Source organism: Panthera onca, chromosome F1 (assembly GCF_046562875.1).
Source record: "Panthera onca isolate mPanOnc1 chromosome F1, mPanOnc1 haplotype 2, whole genome shotgun sequence".
Lineage (NCBI taxonomy): Eukaryota > Metazoa > Chordata > Mammalia > Carnivora > Felidae > Panthera > Panthera onca.
Window position 1 is genome coordinate 43,922,855 of NC_138355.1, and position 19,458 is coordinate 43,942,312.

A 19,458-nucleotide genomic window follows, 5' to 3' on the forward strand; every position below is an offset into this window, starting at 1 on the left:
ATGTTCTCTCCAGCCCTCCTGTTCTCTGCTTGCACAACTATGGCCTGTGTCTAGAAACACTCCTGCCCCACCGCTAAGAAGCTTCTGGAGACACAAAACCACCACCCCTTTTCCCGGCCAGATGGAAAAGAGCAGACACAGAGAGACCAGATTCAGCCCAGAGTCACCCAGAGTCCGAGGGGCCTCCCTGGGAGAGCGGCCCACTGGGTTTGGTGCCATTTGTAGAAGGTCCAACAGGCCAGGGGCGCCTGGGTGGCTCAGTCGGTTGAGCGGCCGACTTCGGCTCAGGTCATGATCTCGCGGTCCGTGAGTTCGAGCCCTGCGTCGGGCTCTGTGCTGACAGCTCAGAGCCTGGAGCCTGTTTCGGATTCTGTGTCTCCCTCTCTCTGACCCTCCCCCGTTCATGCTCTGTCTCTCTCTGTCTCAAAAATAAAATAAACGTGGGGCGCCTAGGTGGCGCAGTCGGTTAAGCGTCCGACTTCAGCCAGGTCACGATCTCGCGGTCCGTGAGTTCGAGCCCCGCATCAGGCTCTGGGCTGATGGCTCGGAGCCTGGTGCCTGTTTCCGATTCTGTGTCTCCCTCTCTCTCTGCCCCTCCCCCGTTCATGCTCTGTCTCTCTCTGTCCCAAAAATTAAAAAAAATAAAAAATAAATAAAATAAAAAAAAAATAAAATAAACGTTAAACGTTAAAAAAAAAAAAAAAGGTCCAACAGGCCAGAGCCTCAGCCAGGAAGCCTGCATGTGTCCCACATGTCCCACATGCATGTGTCCTACATGGTGACAGGAAGACACCAATGTGTGCATCCTCCAGGCCGACTGGTTTTTTTCAGACTATCATCACCCACTTCACTTCCCAGGATGTCTTGGAAAAGGTGAGGGGGACAGTCATCCTTCTCTACATTTTCAAATGGGACCAAACAGCTTGTGTGGGACCATATGTACTAATTTAGCAGTGAATTTGCTGGATTCCAGATCCTTCTATTCAAATACAGTTACACCCCTGCCTCACCCCACCCCTAGCTCCAGTGTTACATTTCTTTTTCTACAAATTGCCCCGTTCAGTTTTAAGAAACACCATAACAATAGCTAAATCTTTTTTTTAATGTTTATTTATTCTGAGGAGGGGGCAGACAGAGAGAGAGGGGGGGAGAGAGAGAATCCCAAGCAGGCTCTGCACTGTCCTCGCAGAGCCCGATGAGGGGCTCGATCTCACAGACTGTGAGATCATGACCTGAGCCGGAAATTAAGAGCTGGATGCTTAACGGACTGAGCCACCCAAGCTCCCCAACAATAGCTAAATCTTTATTAGCACCACATGCCAGGTAGTCACTATTGTTAGAGCTTTTAATATAAATATTAATACACTCAATCCTTATATCAACCCTAAGGCATACCAATGAATTTAACTCCATGTTAAAGATGAAGAAATTGAGTACCAAGTGTTTAAACGACAAGATCCCAGTGGAGCTGGGATTTGAACCCAGGCAACCTGGCACCCTGGCACCTGAGCTCTCGACCACTGCGCAACAGTGCCAAGTATCTATGGGGTACGAGGAACTATATGTTCCAAGTACACCTAAAAGATGGGCTAAGGTCCCACGGCAGGCTCAGAAAGTCTGCTCAAGATGGAGCATAGTTGCAGGAAATCCGCTGCAGGGAAGCTGGGCTGTGCTCTTGCCCAGGGGCCGTGTGCTGGGGGGGGGGAGGGGGGGGCTGGGGACAGGCTGCAATCTGTCTCTGAGCAGCTGAGTCCCAGCCCCAGCCAAGCAGTAGGGAGCAGGCTGAAGGCAGGCTGGGAGCTGGGAGCCCTGGCCGGCCCCACGGTGAGCAGCAGCTGGGAGGGACTCTCCTGCCTCCTAGCTGCTTATAATACTGCAGTATCCCCTGTGGGTGTGGGGCTGGCTGGGTAGAAGCCCAGGACCCTCCTTCTCTCCCCCACCACCCCCCACCCAGACTCAGTCACTCAGCCCCAAGCCCACAGCAGCCGGCAGAGCTGGCCACCCTGGGATGGGAGGTCACACTGGCTCTATGGTCTCCAGGGACTACTAGTCCTGCTGATCAGTTTGGGAGCCATGGCACCATGTTTAGTCCAGGAAGCCTCTTGGCCGGCAGGTAAGAAAGCTAGCTCACTCCCAGAGTGGGGAGTGAGCTGGATGGATCCACTCTCCCCCCCCCCCCCCCCCCCGCTGTCTCCCCCTAGCAGATTCACCGAGGGCTGGTGAGTCCCCAGCATGGGAAGTCCTCCCTTGTACCTCACACCTTACATGAGCCCTTCCTGCTGCAGTATCGCCCCGTCGCCTCAGACCAGGAGCCTTCTGCTTGCGAATGCACCCTTTGTTAAATCCCTAAGATGTAACTCCATGAGCAACACAGCAATCACAAAAGCCATTAAAGCAGCCGGCAGCTGCCGCCGGGTTCAAGAATTTCATTTCAGTTGAGGAAAGGCTGGGGGCTTCAGCCCTCCTCCCCCTAGCCCCTACTCAACTTCAGGACCCAGAGGAAGCAGGAGGCAGAGGAAAAAAATAAAAAGGAAAGATAACAAAACAAAGGCATGGGGGGTGGGGGGAGGGAATCATTCACAGCCTCTCCTGACCTGCCAAGGACTTTTTCCACATCTTTCCCTGGGCTCAGGGGCCCAGATAAGGAAGCGAGCCTTTCTCGCAGCTTCTGCACGGCTCTCTGCCTGAGCTTTGCTCAATGGGCCATCTGCTCCGAGGCCTCTCTGCAAAAGCTTTAAAAGTCCCATTTCTCCAGGGAGCTGAAAGCTGGGGAGGCGTCAGCTGCAAACAATAGGGGAAATTTATTAGGGATCAGCGCTGCCAGGAGGACAGTGCCTGCGGATGGGGCCGGAAGCTGTCCGAGATACAAAGGGTTATTTAATGCAGTAAACCCAAAGGCTCCTTTAGAAGTCAAGTGCTCACACGGGAGGCCCAATACTCTGCAACCTTCCTTTTCAGAATCACTTCTCCCCACCCCCCCACTCCCCCAACCCTCATCCCAAGTCAGACTTATTTCCTGTCCTTTGCCACTGGGCAAATATTGACTTTCTTTCACTCAGCCTTGCCAGTGGAACTGAGACCAACGGATCTGGCTATTGTCTCCTTCCTCAGGGAGGACAAGGCAGGCTGTCAGCAGAACAGCTCCAAGCAGCGGCCAACAAACACGTCAAGAAAGAAAGCCTAGAAGGAAAATCACGGTCCTGGGAGTAACAGTTCTGTCTTTCGTTCTTCTGCTTTGTCTTTCCGTCCTCTGTTCCTTTCTCGAGTGCATTTGCCTTTATCCCGTGGCCACGTAGCGTGTCTGACCCCAGAGAAGCTGCGTGGAAGCGGCGTAACTAGAAGAGCTCTGGGCTCAGACACTGGGCAACCTTCTGCTAGTCTTTTCATTTTCTTGGACCTCAGTGTTCTCATCTGCAAAATGGGAATGTCAGACTTGATGATCTCAGTGCCAGGTCAAGATGTTTCTTCCCGTCAGTGACCCACGTCCTTTCTGCTGCAGTCAAGGCATCCTTCTTTGAGGTCTGATGGCAGAAGGGCTGGAAGATATCTGCTTGGTGCTTAACGGGGAGAGCGGAAAGAGCACCGGAGGAGGGTCCACGAGTGCAGGCACAGCCCCAGCTCTGGCGCTAACATGATGTGTGATACCGGGCAAAGTTCTCTCCCTCTCTGAGTCTCAGTTTCCCCATAATCAAAGTCAGGGTCTCGATAAGACGAACCCTACGGCCTCCTGCAGTACCTCATGCTGTGGTGCCCCTCACCTAACACACCCCGGTGAGTGGCGATGCCTTTTCTCCAAGACCACATTTTACCGCCCTTTCTTCACAACTAACGCATGGAAGGCTGTCACGCTTCCGGCTTGTATCCCCCTCCTCACCAGAAGCGTTCTGTGAACCTCGCTGTTCTCTCTGGCAGCTCCACACTCTGCCTGCAGCCCCCCCTGTGGTTGAGCTGGCACCTCCACAGGCCCTGTGACAAAAACCAGCTGAGTTCAAACTCCTGAAGCCCCTAGCCAGTGCACAGCAGGAAGAGGATGCGGGAAACCGGGGCCCTTTCTTGGAAGCCTGTGCATGATGACAAGTGCAAGACTGTGGGCTCTGTCCCCACCCTTCCTTTCACCTGAGCCTCCCGTCCTGATGACAGAGAGCCTCAAAAGCCCATTCCTTGTGCAGCACCCAGTTCACAGTAAGAACTCCTCCATATTGCCCGAATTTTATAGAAGTTATTCCCACATAATCTTCATAAGAGCTCTAGGAGATAGGTGATTTTATTCCCATTTCCCAGACGAGATAACTGAGGCTCAGAGAGATTAAGTGATTTGCCCAAATTCACCCAACTAATAAGAAGACAGAGCCAACATGAGAACCCAGGTCTGTCCATCTGCAAAGCCTCTGCTCTTAACGCTCAGCATTCTTACTAAGAAAGAGATGGCTTCACCTCCCCAGGTTGTCACAGAAGTATGACAAAGGGGCGGTGAGTGCTGATGCCCAAATGACTCCAACAAACCTCTCACCCCACCCCACCCAGCCTCACCCGAGGCAGTGCCAACCAGGATCTGAACCAAAAGGGTTAGAAGGACCTTTGATTCATCTAAACCATCTTTTGACTTTGCAAATGAAGAAACTGAGGCCCGTGGGTGGGACTTGCCTAAGGTCACATCACACAGTGAGTCTGGGGTACCCCAAGTCCTGGCCCTGCCATCCCTGCACCCAGCCCGCTCGGTCTGGCTCTGGGATCTGGGGTCCTGGGAGTCCCCCTGAGGCCAAGCCTTTGCCAGTCCCCCCTCTACCCCCTCACCCCGCCACCCCTTCCCCCTGGCCCAGACATGCCTCTGGCTCCCCCACCTCCAGGGATCCAGTCTCAGCCCTCCCTGGGCCTCAGTTGGCTCCTTCCTTCAGGAAGTGGAGCAAAATGCCCATGTGTCCTCACCACAGAAGGGACCAGAGGTGTGGCAGAAAGTGGGGAAGGGAGAGCTAGAGGCAGACAGGTGTGAGGTTATAGGAGAGTCTAGCCGTTTTTTCCTTTCACATGAAGTTTCTGCTGCAGAATGATCCTAACGGAGAGAGGAAGAGGGAGACAGGGAGAGAGAAAGAGACAGAGATAGACAGAGACAGGGAGAGAGAGAAAGAGACAGAGACAGAGGCAGAGAGGGAGAGAGGCATTGAGGCAGTGCTGCTGTTCCCACCCCACAGGGAAGCTTTGGAAGCTGCAGGGGAGACCCGAGGGCCATGGGCGCAGGGAGGGGCCGCTGCCCCGCCACCTGCTCCCCACGGGCTTTATTGTGATTATGTCCAGTAGATGCTACTCACTGAGGACTCCGAGGGCTCTGCATCGGCCGAAGCACTTTATGTGCTGTTTTGTGTTTAATCCTCACAACAGTCCTAAAATCCCACCACTGTTCTCCTTTCATTTTGACAACTGAGTACGTGAAGCTCCAAGATGTAAAATACTGTAACTTGCTCAAGGTCACGCAGCTAGCAACCAGTAGAGCCCAGGGTCTCGGGACAGTTCACTGCAGGGGTGTGCAAGGCCTTGAAAGTGGCCCCTTCATATGGACTCTTTAGTCTCGCGTTGTCTCCACCCTGGGGACAGAAGGGCGTGCGAGGGCAAGTGCATGGGAATTCCTGGAGACCAGCCGCCCCCATCACCCAGCCAAACCCACTTCCTGCTACCCAGACACCAGCCCAGAACTTCAGCCACAGAACAGCAAGGCTGGAAGGACCCTGGGAAGTTATCTAGTTCAACCCTCTCAGTGTACAGGTGAGGAAAGCAAGAAAGGGGCTTGCCCAAGGTCACACAAGGTCACAAAAATTGGGAGGCAGAGCCTAGAATTAAACTCAGACTTCCTGTCTTTTTTTTTTTTTTTTAACATTTATTTATTACTGAAAGGCAGAGAGAGTCAGAGCACGAGCAGGGGAGGGGCAGAGGGAGAGGGAGACACAGAATCTGAAGCAGGCTCCAGGCTCTGAGCTGTCAGCACAGAGCCCGAAGCGGGGTTCGAACTCACAAACTGCGCGATCATGACCTGGGCTGAAGTTGGACGCTTAACCGAAGGAGCCACCCAGGCGCCCCTCAGGCCTCCTGTCTTAAACCAGGACTCTCCCTACAACACCCTAAGGCCCAGTGAGAAACTAACGTTTCATCTCCACTGCAGACCAAACCAGAATTCACCCAAGAAGGAGTTAGATGAGGCTTTCCTCTGGCGAAGGGTTGTGAGGTCGGTGGCACAATGGGGTGTTACGGGCTGTTGTAGTGGAGATCTCCCCAGCCAGAGAAGGGATCTTTCTAAACATGATTCCTTCAGATCATCCTTGCCTGCAGCGGATGCAGCCTAGAGCCGAGAGTCAGACAGCATGATCTTGGGGGGAGGGGGATCCCTGACATCCCCCTTTAACCCATGCGACTCTTAACTGTCACTGGGCATCTTTCCCCCAGGAAGGCTCAGCCCTGCAAGAGGGCTGTGCTAGTGCAGGGAAGCCGACATTCTCACAGCCATACTGGAGATTCTGCAGGTGGGAACAGTTGATAGGTGAGCAGGCTGAGGGTCTCAAGGCCCTGGTGACTTTTTAGGGGGCGGGGGGACCTACAGTTTCCCCAGAGGCTATGTCCCAGGAGGAATGCAGCTGGTGAGGCCACACCCCACCCATTCCTTCCACTGGCCTCCCCAGCATGCTGGGGCATACAGGTGTCAGAACTGGGAGAGACCTTGGGTACCATAAGCTCCAAAACCCATTGAAGAGACTGAGGTTCAGAGGGGTAAGTGAGTGGTCCAAGGTCATAGGCCAGGTCAGAATGGAAGCTTCGTGACTTCCCGTGGAACGCTGGGTACACAGCTCCACACTGCCACCCCCTCCCCAGGAAGTGAGCCTCTCCGCAGAGAGGCCCGCATCAAAGGCATGAATTCCTAAACGCCAAGGCTAGAGGCAGGCGCCCTGCGGACTTGTTCACCAAACACGCTGCCCCCGACCTCTTCCGCGTTCCCGACGGGGGCACCAAGTGTCTCCCTCTTCGTGAGGTTCAGAGAGGTGCAACGACTCGTCCAAGGTCACACAGCAAACTGACTACAGCATGCCCGCCTACTGCCCCGTTGCCCCTTCCCCACCCCCCACCCCGGTCTCTCCAAGCTCTGCGATTTGCCAGAATTCTTGGGACCCTGCTTCCTCCAACGCACGGAGCCGCGGCGTTTGCTGGAGTATGAAAAAGTTTCGAGAAGAGGAAGGGGCGAAGATGCCGCCGCCCATCCCAGACCCGGTCCGCAGCGGCAGGGCAGGGGGCGCGGAAAAGAAGCCAGCTCCGCGCACCGCCAGTGTCCCCAGCTCGTCCCGCTCTGCGCCAGGGGGCTCCCGAGCTCCGAGCGCGGGGCGCTTCGGCTCAGCCTCACTGCGGCGCGGGCGGGGGGTCCCATGCGCGCCCCGCACCCACTTTTCACCCTACGCCCACCTCATCCACTCTCCCCCGCACCGCCTCCCGCGGTTCCCTGCTTGCCCAGGGTGCCCGCACAGATGCACCGCGGCCTCTCGCGCCTTCTCCCGGCGCGCGTCCCGGGCTCCCCGGGAGGAGAAGCAGGGCAAGGGCGAGGGGTTCCCGGGATAATTCGGGACACCTCCCCCGGGACTAGCCGGGCGGTGCCGACGCAAGTGGATTTTCGGAGCCCACTCCCCCACCGCGGGCTCCGTCCGGCACTTAGTTTATCTGGCTGTGAGCGCCGAGCCCAGAAAGTCGGAGTGTCCCAGTTTGGCGACCCTGCGCCCGCCCGCGCCCCAGGCCCTCCCGGTGGCCGCCGATGGTCGGAGCGCGGCTCCGCTCGGGACCACGGGTTGCCCTCGCAGGGTGTCCCCGCCCGGGGCGCCTCTTACCGGGGACGTTCTTGCGCGGTTCGGCCAGAGCTCACCGAGAGAGCAGAGCGCGGGGACGGCCGGGGTCTCGAAGTCGAGGTCCCCTCTTCCCACTTCGCGGCCGGCCGGGCCGCTGCGGCTCTCCTCCCGCTCCCCGCTCGCCGGCTCGCCCGCGCTCTCTCTCTCTCTGCAGTAGTAACAGCCCGAACCCGCTTCCCCCGCCCGCCAATTGAGATGCTCCTCACATCCGCCTGCACACAGCGCGTGCCGGCCCCTCCGAGGGCGATCCCCGCAAACCGGGACGCAGGGCCCCCGCCCCGGCAATCCCCGCCCCGGGGAGGCCGCCTCCGCGCGCCCCGCGCCCCCCCTTTCTCCCGTCCGGACGGCCGGTGGGCGGGGAGGGAGCGGCGACGGGGAAGGGGAGGTGTGTGCGAGGGAGAACGCGCGGCGTGCGGGAGAGGGGTTCAGCCCGCCGCGCCCCTAGAGAAGTTTGCGGTGGGTGGGGCCGGCCTCGGGTCCCCGGAGGCCCGCGGGGCTCCAGGGGCAATGCGGAGGCGTCCCCTCCCACTCCGTGCCCTCCTGCGACACTCCCCACCCCACCCGCGCCACCCACGAGCTTTACGAGCCTCTGGGGAGCGGGGATTGGCTGGGGGAGGGGCGGCGGGGAGGGGGATCTCTGCGCTGTCGGGAACGGGCTAGCGGGTAGGAGGGAGCCGATTTGCTTCAGGGGATACGGATGAAGGTTTTCCCGAGTCGGGGACGAAAAGAAAAGGGAGGGAGAAGAGGAGTGATAGAGACAAAAGGCGGAGAGCGGAGGGGAAGGGGAGGTGAGGGGGGTTGGCCCGGGGAGCTCCGACAGCCTGCGGTCCCCAGCATCCGCGCGGGAGGGTGAAGTCGGGACTGGAGCCGGGGGCTCTCCCCCAGCCTCCCGGGGAGGGAGGAAGCGGGTCGAGGGGCCCCTGCGGAGAGAGGAGGAAGCGTGTGCTGCCCAGGACCTGGGCCTGGCTCCCAGGTAGACCCGGAGCCTCCCCGCTGGCCACAACTCCGCTTTCTCCCTCTTGCGGCAGGCTAGGAGGCCTCAACCCTCCAGGAGCACAGGGAGGACGGGGCCTTTCCCACACTCACCAGGCAGGAGGGGCAGGGAGGATTGGAGGCCCAGGTATGGCTCCCGTGCCTCAGTCTCACCCCGATGCCTCACCCTCAATGCCCAGCCATCACCCACTGAGACCTCAGCCCCCCAGCTCAGCCCTGTGCAATTTCTGCTGGTGTCAGGACGCTGCCCGTCTCTGGAGCTTCCCAGCCCCACCCCATCCCTGCCCTCATCCCCACAGCCTCCCCTTCACTCTCACCTTGCTCCTGTACTGCACACCCAGAGTCAAGAATCATCACGTTTGGGGTTTGACCCAGGAAGTGACTCCCCCCGCCCCACCCCAAATCCCTTATATGTATGTGTTGGGGAGGGCCCCACTCAGAGCTTTCCAGGGCTTCTTATCTCCACAGAGTCCGAGGAGCCCTGGGAAGTCCCAATACCTGCAGCGAATCCCCTCTCCCTGGCCCAGCCCCACGACATCCACATCGCCCCAGAGCCCGGCCACTGCAATACTGCGGCACCCGCTGCTTGGAGCCGGGCTGGAGCCGCTCTTTAGAACAGCAGCTCGCTAGTCACGGACCCTGGGCTGCAGAAATAGCTGATTCGGGGATTTCCAGGCTGCAGGCTGAGTGGAGGAGTGTGTACCACCCATTCCCATCCGCCCGGCTGGGGCCGCACATCGGTGTTGGGAAGTGTGTGTGTGTGTGTGTGTGTGTGTGTGTGTGTGTGTGTTTACGTGTGGGCTAAAGGACAAGACAGATGCCTGAGACTCTCTAGTCAGCTCTGCTGACCCCTCACCACCCTTCAGATGAAAAAGGGGACCGAGCATCAAAGCCTCAAGGTCAGATGCTCCTCTGACTTCCCCCCACACCGCCACACCCGGACCACAGGGCTGCCGTGGGGGGCCTGGCACTCGGCGGCTTCTCTTGTTTCTCCCTGGGGGAAGAAATGCTTCTCTTTGGAGATCCACCAAAAGCTTTTTTTTTTTTTTTTTTTTTTTTTTTTTTTTTTTTACCAGGAGGAGGGAGAAGCGGGCTGAAAGTTCAGAGGGCTGGATTCAGCACTGACCAGGATGTCCTGACACCGCGCCTCCCGAAACACACCGTCTTCGCCTGACTACCTGAGCAGGAAAGCAGATGGTTTAATGACTGCAATGTAGTGCTGCGTGGATGCAGGGGGGTGGGTGACATGACCTCCCCGGCTCCCTCCGGTAAAATGGATGAAAAGATACCTGAGTTTTCCTCAAAGCCGCTACCAGTTAAACTGGGTCTAATAACAGAAAATAAAGCATTTATATAGGGCTATGTCTGCTCCTTATGAGAATAGCTGCGTGTAACACATAAGCTTCCTTCACTACGCCCTCCCCCCACCCCGCCCCACCCCGCCCCACCCCCGCCCACCGCAGGGGGCATGGGGTTCCGATTAGGGTAGGGAAGGATCAGGTGACATTTGCAGAAGCAGGGGGCAGGGTCAAGATGGGGAGGTGGGAGCACTGGGGTCCCTTGAGAGAAGCCAGCTTCATTTTTGCTCAGAGCCATAGGGGTGGTAACATTGATTTCACCTGATCCTTTTAAACAATGCCAGCAGGTAGCAAGGCAAGGAAGGGAGGACTCACTCCACTGAGGCACAGGAACCTCCCCAAAGGGTGAGTGACCCACCCAAGTACTTGTGTCAGTTTGGTACAGAGTTAGGGCATGGAGCTGGGTCTTGTGACCTCAGATGCTGACCCTTCTCTAATCTACAGGAGGTGGGTGCGGAGCTAAGCCGTGCCCTCCGCCCCAGGGGCTCCTTACAGTTACCCCTCTTACCAGCTGCTTCTTGTAGACATCTCTAGATGTGGCCCCCGCCCACCCTCCAGCTCTGCCTGGCACTGCCTCCTCCCTCACCCTCTGGGCTCTGACTGATCTCCTTGCAGGTCCTGAGAGGGCTATGCTCTTCCCTGCCACAGAGCCTTTGCACATGTTGTCCTCTTGGTGGAGGACCCTGGCCTCTCTGCCCCACGTCACGATGCCAACTCCTCTTTGTTCCGCCAGTCTCAGTCCCCTGACACCTCTCCGTGTACCCTGTACTTCTCGTCTGCCTGTTAGACAGGCACTTGTCACCCTTGCCATTTCCCAGTGGAAACTTTCCCCCCACTAGACCGCAAGCTCCAGAACAGAAAGGACTTCCTACCCATCCGGCCCACTGGCACAGAGTGGGCACCCAATACATCCTAGTGGCTCTGAGGCTCGGTGTTTTCAAATCCTGGCACTGCACCTTGTGTGCTGTGCGACCTTGGGCAAATTACATAACCTCTCTGAGCCTCAGCTTTCTCATCTGCAACATGGGGATTCTAATTATAAAACAGGATCATCATAAGGATTAAAGGGATAATGAATGCACAGAGATTAACACAGTGCCATTCCTGGCATATCTGTGTGAAAGAAATAAATGTAAAGAAATACAGAAGAAACGGGGGTTGAAGGAATAAAGGAATGGCCAATGGTCATATTCCTCTCCTCTCAGCCTCCTCCCTGGGGTGCGAAGTCAGTCTCCTCTCCTTGCCCCCGCCCCATGCTTTCAGGACAAAGCAGACGGCTGATGCAGTTCAGCGGCTTCTTCCCTCGCCACCCAGGCTCTGCCTTTTGGGCCATCATGGATTCTCTGCTCTGATCCTGGGTGTCAGCACAACCCAACCCTGCTTGGAGCGGAGTGGCATGGCAGAGCCCAGGGCAGGGGGCAGGGGGCAGCAGGGTAGCCTCCTTCATGACCTCCCAGAAAATCACCTCCACATAAGTCCCCGGACTAAAACAATCCCCTCACCTCCCTTCCAATGAGAGAGCAGCACTTGCGCCCCTCCTACGCAGAAATTCTGGAGCTGCCCTGGAGCTCCGGGCTCCGGTCCAGCCCTGCAGGATCAGGCTCCTGTGGCCCATATGTTTCCCGGGCCGGTGGATGGAGGGCCATGTAAGGAAGAGGTGCTCCGAGGAGGACCTTGCAGTCTCCCCGGGCTGGCTTCCTGTTGTTCAGATGTCCTCCTTTCTAGCTAGTGCCCGAGAAGGCTGACAGTGCTGTCCCTCCAGCCCTGTTCCATGAGCAGCCCCACAGCTGGTACCCTGGGGAAGCAGCCTGTACCCTGGCTGAAGGCAGCCTTGCTGGAAACCCCCACCCCACAGCCCAAGCCCAGGCTGACTGAGACAGAGAAAGGGGGCGCTGGAAAAGCCAACCTCGCTCTTCACCTTGACCAAGTTCCCTCCCCGCTTCGGACCTGTCCGGACAGAATAATGACTCTCAGTTCTTCCCTTCCAGAAATGCAACTGGATTCTTGTAAAGAGCTTCTACATCCTGCAGCCACCACCACGAGACCTCCGCTAGCACTAACGGAGCCCCGCTCCTCCTCTTCCCCCCTCCTCGCCCCTACCCTCCTCCCTCCCTTCCTCTTCCTCAGCCGCACGGAGCAAACACAGCAGCGGCCCCCAGCGTTCGTGGGGAGCCATAAGACTTGGAATCATTGGATCTTCACAGCAGTCAGAGGTGACAGGGTGGAAACTACACGAGTTTAAAACCATAGGCTCTAGCTGTATGACCTTGGGCAAGCCACTCAACCCCTCTGCGCCTCATCTGTAAAACAGGAACAAAAATGGTATTCACCTCACCGTGAATATGACATGAGTCGATACATGGGAAAAACTTAGAATAACGTTTGGGACATAGTAAGTGCTCGGTAAACGTTAGCTATTATTTTTTTATATTATCTCTATTTTGCAGATGAGAAAGCTGATAAAAAAAATATCTGCTGTTTATTTAGTGCCTACTATGTGCGAGACAGTTTCTATGTGTCGTGGGGGGCAAGAAGTGCAGGGTGGGCGAAGCTGAGGACCGCATGCATACGCTAAACCTGAGGAGTGTGCTGATAAGGCTCTTCCGGAGTATTTATTTGCATCCATTGGTTTACATGGGGTTACCGAGCGGTACCCCAGGGAGACTTGAATTGTGCCCAAAATGGGCTCCAGACATGTGGAGACATATCTGGCAGTCTTTCAATAGAGGTTTCTGATAAATAAATTATCAAAAGGAAGGAATACAGCTGACAAAATGAGCCAGACCCCACAAAGGGCTTGAGGGTCAGAGGGCATGACCCTCCAGACTGAATAGAGTGGCTGGCCCTTGACCTTGCCTGACTCGGTGGTCTGGAAAGGAAAAGAGCTGAGCGTCAACTGAAGGAGGTCTCGAGAGCTGGCTTGCTAAATCTGACGCTCCCGGCTCAGGCCACCCTGCCCCTCGAATGAGCATTTCGCCATGGGGGTGGGGAGTGGTTCCCATTCTCCGAAAGAGCCTGCAGAGCTGGGAAAGGTGGGAAGCCTGGGCTGGTGGGCACGTCAGCAGGAGGAGCAGAGAGAGGCTGCACAGAGTAGTGTGGGGCTGTGGTGGTGTGGGACACCGAGGCACTGACACCAGCGGCCAGCGGCAGTCCAGACCCACGTGACGACCCACGTGCCAGTCGGCTCTAGGAGGTTCCCAGAACACATGCTGGCCGAGGCAGATTCGGAGCACTAGATCTCCAGGAGGAACAGGTAGGTGCATAGAGCTGGTGCAGTACAGGTACTGAGATGCCAATGCTGGCAATGACCATGAAGACAGGTAACACGTGGCGGGCTCACGATAGGCCAGGCACCGTTTTAAGGGTTTGATACAAACTTAACACGACCACCTTAGGAAAGGGGATCCTTCTTATTCCCAGCGTACAGACAGGAAGATTGAGGTAGACAGAGGTAAAATAACTTGTTTGAGGTGACAACTAGGAAGTGGAAGAAGGAGGATTTGAACTCTGATATTCTGCCTCTGAGGTCACGCTCTAAACCCCTCTGCCATATGCCAATCCATATCGAGTGCCCTCATTCCTAAGCAAAAGCTGGACAAGGTTGTGGACACTGGGTCCTACAGAAGATTTACAATTTACTGTTCTTGTTGTTGTTGTTTGTTTGTTTGTTTGTTTAGAGAGAGAGAGAGACAGGGAAAGCCCAGAGGCGAGGGGCTGAGGGGCAGAGAGAGAGAGAATCTTAAGCAGGCTCCACACTCAGCACGGAGCCAGATGCAGGGCTCGATCCCACGACCCTGGGATCATCACCTGAGCCGAAGCTAAGAGTCAGACGCTCAACAGACTGAACCACCCAGGAGCCCAGCTTTACGACAACCTTATGAAATCAGTGTTTGTCCCCATTTCACAGCCGAGTAGAGTGAGGCTCAAAAAATGCAAATGATTTGCCCAAGTTCACACAGCTGGGAAGTGCCGGGGCCAGGATCCAAGGGCTGGCCCGTGGGGGCTCTAATGCTCATCCGTTTCCTGGGCTGTGATGTGACTTGCCCAAGACTATACAGCCAATTCCAGTCTCTTACTGTCACAAGAGAACAAACCATCGCCATATCCCCCATTTTCCTGGACATGAAGAGTGAGTCCAAGTTCTTTCTAGTCTCAAGCCAGACGTGTAGGCCATCTAAGAACAGACGTTTGGCAGAGGGCCCTGTAGAAGAAAAGGGTCTTGGGTCGGAGGATCTTCCCAGAGAATTCAAGAAGCCAACATAAGCAACTCCCATAACTGTGGGTGTGTAAATTGCAGAGTGAGGAACTCTGTTTGCCTGGGCAAGCCTCGCGTTTCCAGGTAAGCCTGCCCACCTGCGAGCAGGGATTTTAGCCAGCCTAAGACCACCACAAGGGGCCTTGTGTTTGCACAAGGTGACATTTCTGCCGCCATCTACTGGTCAGAGCAAATATAGAGAGAGGGCACATCATGTGTGTCTATTCCTTCTAGTGTGGTATGGGTCTAGTGGATCTTCGGGGGACAAAAAGGGAACCCAGTAGGGATCTTTCCAAGCATTTCTTGAGTGTGTACTCAATAAATGAGTGCTCAAGCATTTATGGAGGGCCACCACTCTGCTAGGCCCTAGGATATAAACTGCTCTAGGGCACAACTCATGCCCGTAGGTCTGTTGGGGGAGACGGGCCCATAAGCACAGAATGATGGAGCAAGGGATACATGGTCCAGAGCCAGTGCACAGAGAACCCTGGAACCAGTGGCCGGAGCCTTGCTGGCAGTGACAATGGATGTAAAGATCACCCAAAGAAGACAACTTCCAAATGATTCTCGAAGCACGCTTCTGATTTGATCCTGAGGAAAAGGGGGTCACATCAAGGGACTATCAAGTGCTAAAAAGTGTGGAGTCAGGAACGCACTGGGCACGTTGGCCGGAGACCCTGGACAAAGCGGGGCAGTGGCCAGGAGTGGTGCCGGAGGGGGCCGCAGGCTGGGCTAGAGGGGCCTGGCCTTAACCCTCACGGGCGAGGGCACCGTGCGAGGCTTTGACACTATCAGCAGGCAGTGAGCTCAGGAGCTGTGCTGGACAAGAAGGGGTGGGCTACTTACTGCCACTGGTAAGTGAGAGATGATCCCGGACAAGGCGGGCACGGGGGCGGGGCGGGGGGGGGGGATGAAGAGGAAGGGGTGAAGGAAGTCGCCATGCTGGCGACTGGGAGTGCAGGGTGAGGGAAAGGGATCCAGGGTGACTCTGGTCTCTGGCTTGTGTCTCACCACCTTCCAAGATGGCAAAGTCATTCATTAAGAGAGGTAGTCCCCCAACGGGGGTGGCAGGGGGGGGGGAAGATGTGAGCTGTGAGTTCACTTGGGGGCATGTTCGGTGGGGAACCTGTGCCAGATTCAGGCAGAGATGCGGGCCTGGAGTTCAGGGAGGAAGCTTACGCAGGAGATACACCTTTGGAAGTCATTGATTCATAAATCATAGAAAAAAAAAAAAAAACTTGCTCTGAAGATGCTAATAACCCGGTAAGTGACAGCGACTGGATTTGATCCTCGACTGTTAGACTCTGTTGCTGGTTAGTTCTCCTTCCACCTCAGCACATTCCTATCTATCAATAGTTATTACTTTTCAGGAGTAGGTTTCTATTCTACCCATTTTACAGAATTGGAAAGTTGAGGTGCACTTTTATTTATTTATTTATTTTTAATTTTTTTTTTTAACGTTTATTTATTTTTGAGACAGAGAGAGACAAAGCATGAACGGGGGAGGGTCAGAGAGAGGGAGACACAGAATCCGAAACAGGCTCCAGGCTCCGAGCTGTCAGCACAGAGCCCGACGCGGGGCTCGAACTCACGGACCGCGAGATCATGACCTGGGCCGAAGCCGGCCGCTTAACCGACTGAGCCACCCAGGCGCCCCGAGGTGCACTTTTAAATAAGCCGCACGAGTTGATGATAGGGTCTGAAGTGGTGTCCATCACAGCCATTCAACTGGAACTATCTCTGGGAGAGCTGCTCCCTCAGCAGAGCGGGTGGCAGTTGATGCCAGTGGAAGGGACACCACCGGAGACAGAACATCCCTCACCCCTTTGCGTTGAGGGAGTGACATCTCAGCCGGAAGGATGGTTTGGAAGTCTGGCTTGCCGGGGAGCAGCAGACATGTGCCAAGGGCTGTGGTAATGGCGAAGGAGGAACTCCTGGTCCACGCATCTCTGGGCGACAGGGAGTGTTTGGGGTTCAGCCTCCAGCTTCACTGTTCTCCCAGGATCCACTACACAGATCCCCCCCTAAGTTTTTCATCTCTCACTCTCCTTCAGTGGCTGCCACTGCCCTTCTTCGGGAGACCCACCCCAGATCAAGTGCGATGTATCAATCTGTCTTCCCTGCTCTCTGCATCCTTGACAACGATAGATTAGCACACGGTGACACGAGTCAGTTCCCCCCCCCCCCAGCCCCCCCAACCGCGAGGGGATGGCTGGAGCCCGGGGCCAAAGCAGGAGCTACTTGCTGCAGTGTGGGGGCTTCTCAGCCTCTCTGTCCATCAGTCACCTGAGGAGCTTAAAAGAAAGATGGCCAGCCCGCCTACCCCCCCCCCCCCGCCCAGAGATTCAGTTTCAATTAGCCTGGGGGGCCCCCCCCAGCATCAGTCATTCTCTGTGTAGCCAAAGGGGGAGAACGGACTGCTTCAGAACCATAGTGTGTCCGCTGTGGCTTCAAAGTCAGACCTGGAATCTCGGCTCTGCCTTAATATTAAGGGTGCGACTTGGACGAATTACATAAACTCTATGAGTTCCAGTTTCTTTTTTATTTTTTTTAAGTTTATTTATTTTGAGAGAGAGAGAGCGCACACGCAGGCACAAGTGGGAGAGGGGCAGAGAGAGAGCATCCCAAGCAGGCTCCACACTGTGTGCTGAGCCCAACACGGAGCTTGATCTCACGACGGTGAGATCATGGCCTGAGCCGAAATCAAGAGTCAGAAGCTTGACCGACTGAGCCACCCAGGCGCCCCTCCAGTTTCTTTTGCTGAAGGAACATTCATAGCCACCTCATCTAAGATGACACATATAAACGCCATGCCTAGAGCTTGGGCTGCCCTTGGACACCCATCACTCTGCTACCAACTTCCAACTCCCTTAGAGTTTGGGATTTCCTCCTAACCTAGCCTTGCGAGAAGTCCCCCAGCTCAGCAAACCATGGAAAATCTGTCCCTCCCCATGGCAGTTTTCCCTGACTCCGCATCTCGATGCCATTCCCTTGATTGAAAACCCAGAGCGTCACCCTTTTCCAGTGCACCCAGCTCTACGGCTGCTCTCTGGCCATCATGGCCCTTCCTAAACTGGCCCCATCTGACCGTTCCAACTCTCCTGCCTCTGCCCCCAACGCTGAGCCCCCTGAGCCTTCCAGCCATCCACGTCCTTCCTGTGCCTACCTCCCTGTATCTATTCACATAGTTACCTGGAGCACCTCTCATTGTCCTTCAGAGCCCCCCAGGTGCCATCTCTGCCGTTGGGGCTCCAGTCCTCCCTGACTGGTTCTCACAGGCACAGTTCAGCGCTCCATTAGGCACTCTCTGTGCTGTTCTCTGGTCGCATCTCTGGGTGGCCACACGTCCTTCTTCAGACTGTAAGCGCGGTGGGGTGGGGGGCTTGTCCTTGCACGGTTCTGGGCACAAGCCTAATCAGTCGGGGCTGTGGACCTCACACGGAGGTCGGAAAAAGACTAGAACCTTGGCACTCAAGACTGTCCCCAAAGACGGGGACAGGGAGTGGGGCTATCATCAAGCCTACTTCAAACAAACTCTAGCCTCAGTTTCCAGATGGGGAAACAGAGACTGGGTACTAGAGTCCCAGATGGAGGCGGGGGCCCCTGCTGCTCTGGGTGAGCCATGTCCTGTGACCCTGTCACCTCACCTTCTGGACCACCAGCTATTATTTGCACATCCCCTCCTGAGGAGGTGGTCCTGGTCTAGGAGGCTGGGAACCAGGGTTCTGGGTCTGTCCCTGCGTGACCTTGGCTAAGTTATTCTCTCTCTGGGGTGACCTCTCAAAGCCCTGCAAATCCTATGTCTTTATCAGAAGGGTCTGTGTGGTAATGATGCAGTCTTCGGGTGGCCACAGGGCTTGTGGTATCCGGCCAGCCTACTTTCAGCCAGCTCTCGCCCCCAGGGTCCCTCTCTCCCTCCCATCCCAGGCCCCAAACAGGGGAAATTAATTGAGTGTTCAAGTCTCTTCCCTTGCCCAGCCACAGCCAAGCTGTGGGGAAATTAGGGTGACATTGGTGCAAATAATTGAGTGTCTTTCCCAAAACGGTCTTCAGGCCCTGTTGCTTTAGCTGCTGCTTAAATGGATGAGCTAATTAACTTAAGTAATTGTTCCTGAGGACTAATATTTTCATGGTCACATGACCTAGAAGGCACATTTTCCCAGGAAGGCCACTCAGCTGTCCGCGCTCCCTCTTGGACGAGGTTTTCCCGGATCCTGTGATAGCTGCCTCCCACCCTGCATGCTCTGCCCTCAACCCAAGCCTGTGTCTTTAAGGGACCAGAACTCCTTCCTCCGGCCTCTGTCCACATGCAAAACCTGACTCTCGACTCACCCTCACCAACCCATTCATCCATTCAACAACTCTGTGTGAGTTGCCTGATTCGTGCATCACATGCTGTTCTTGGCACTGAGGAGTCAACGATGGGCAAGACTGTGCCTCACGGGGTGTCCGTCTACTTAGGGATATGACACTAATCATATGACCACAAACATACACTTATGCACACACACGTCAGATCTACGCTACAATCAGTCCTGTGAAGGAGTGTGGGATGGTTCCATACAACTCGAATAGACCGTCTTCTTGGGGAGATCAAGGACGGCTTCCTGGAGGAAGCAGCCCTTGAACTGAAGCTTGAAGGCCGTGCAGAAGCTAACCAGGCGGAGAGGGGGAAAGTGCATTCCAGGCAGAGTGAACAGTTTCTGCACAATCCAGGTAAGAGACTGGCTGGACCAGAGTGCTGGAGATGGGAGAGAAGTAGAAGGTTTCAAGAGAGAAGAAAGTGACTGGTTTGGTATTGGGTTGGATACTAAGGGAGGAGAGGCAAGCATCAACAGGAACTCCTATGCTCTGTGCTGCTGGCTGGCAGGGGATGTCACTGACTGGGACAGAAAACCCTCGAGCCACACCAGGTGTGGGCAGTGGGAATAAGCATGGGCCGGGTGTTGAGATACCTTTGAGGCCTCCAAATGGAGATGCT

General features: G+C 55.8%; 1 protein-coding gene across 2 annotated transcripts in view; it reads right to left on the reverse strand.

Moving 5' to 3' along the window:
• The window catches only part of SYT2 (synaptotagmin 2), a 102,400-nt gene that overhangs the window by 32,217 nt on the left and 50,725 nt on the right, over positions 1–19,458 (reverse strand). Inside the window, exon 1 of one of the 2 annotated variants that reach the window (XM_078441350.2) lies at positions 7,854–8,252. The exons of the other annotated variant lie outside the window; for it this stretch is intronic. The gene's annotated coding sequence lies outside the window, so the exon portion shown is untranslated. Of the gene's footprint in view, positions 1–7,853; positions 8,253–19,458 lie in introns of those variants that run through there. 2 annotated transcript variants of the gene reach the window in all.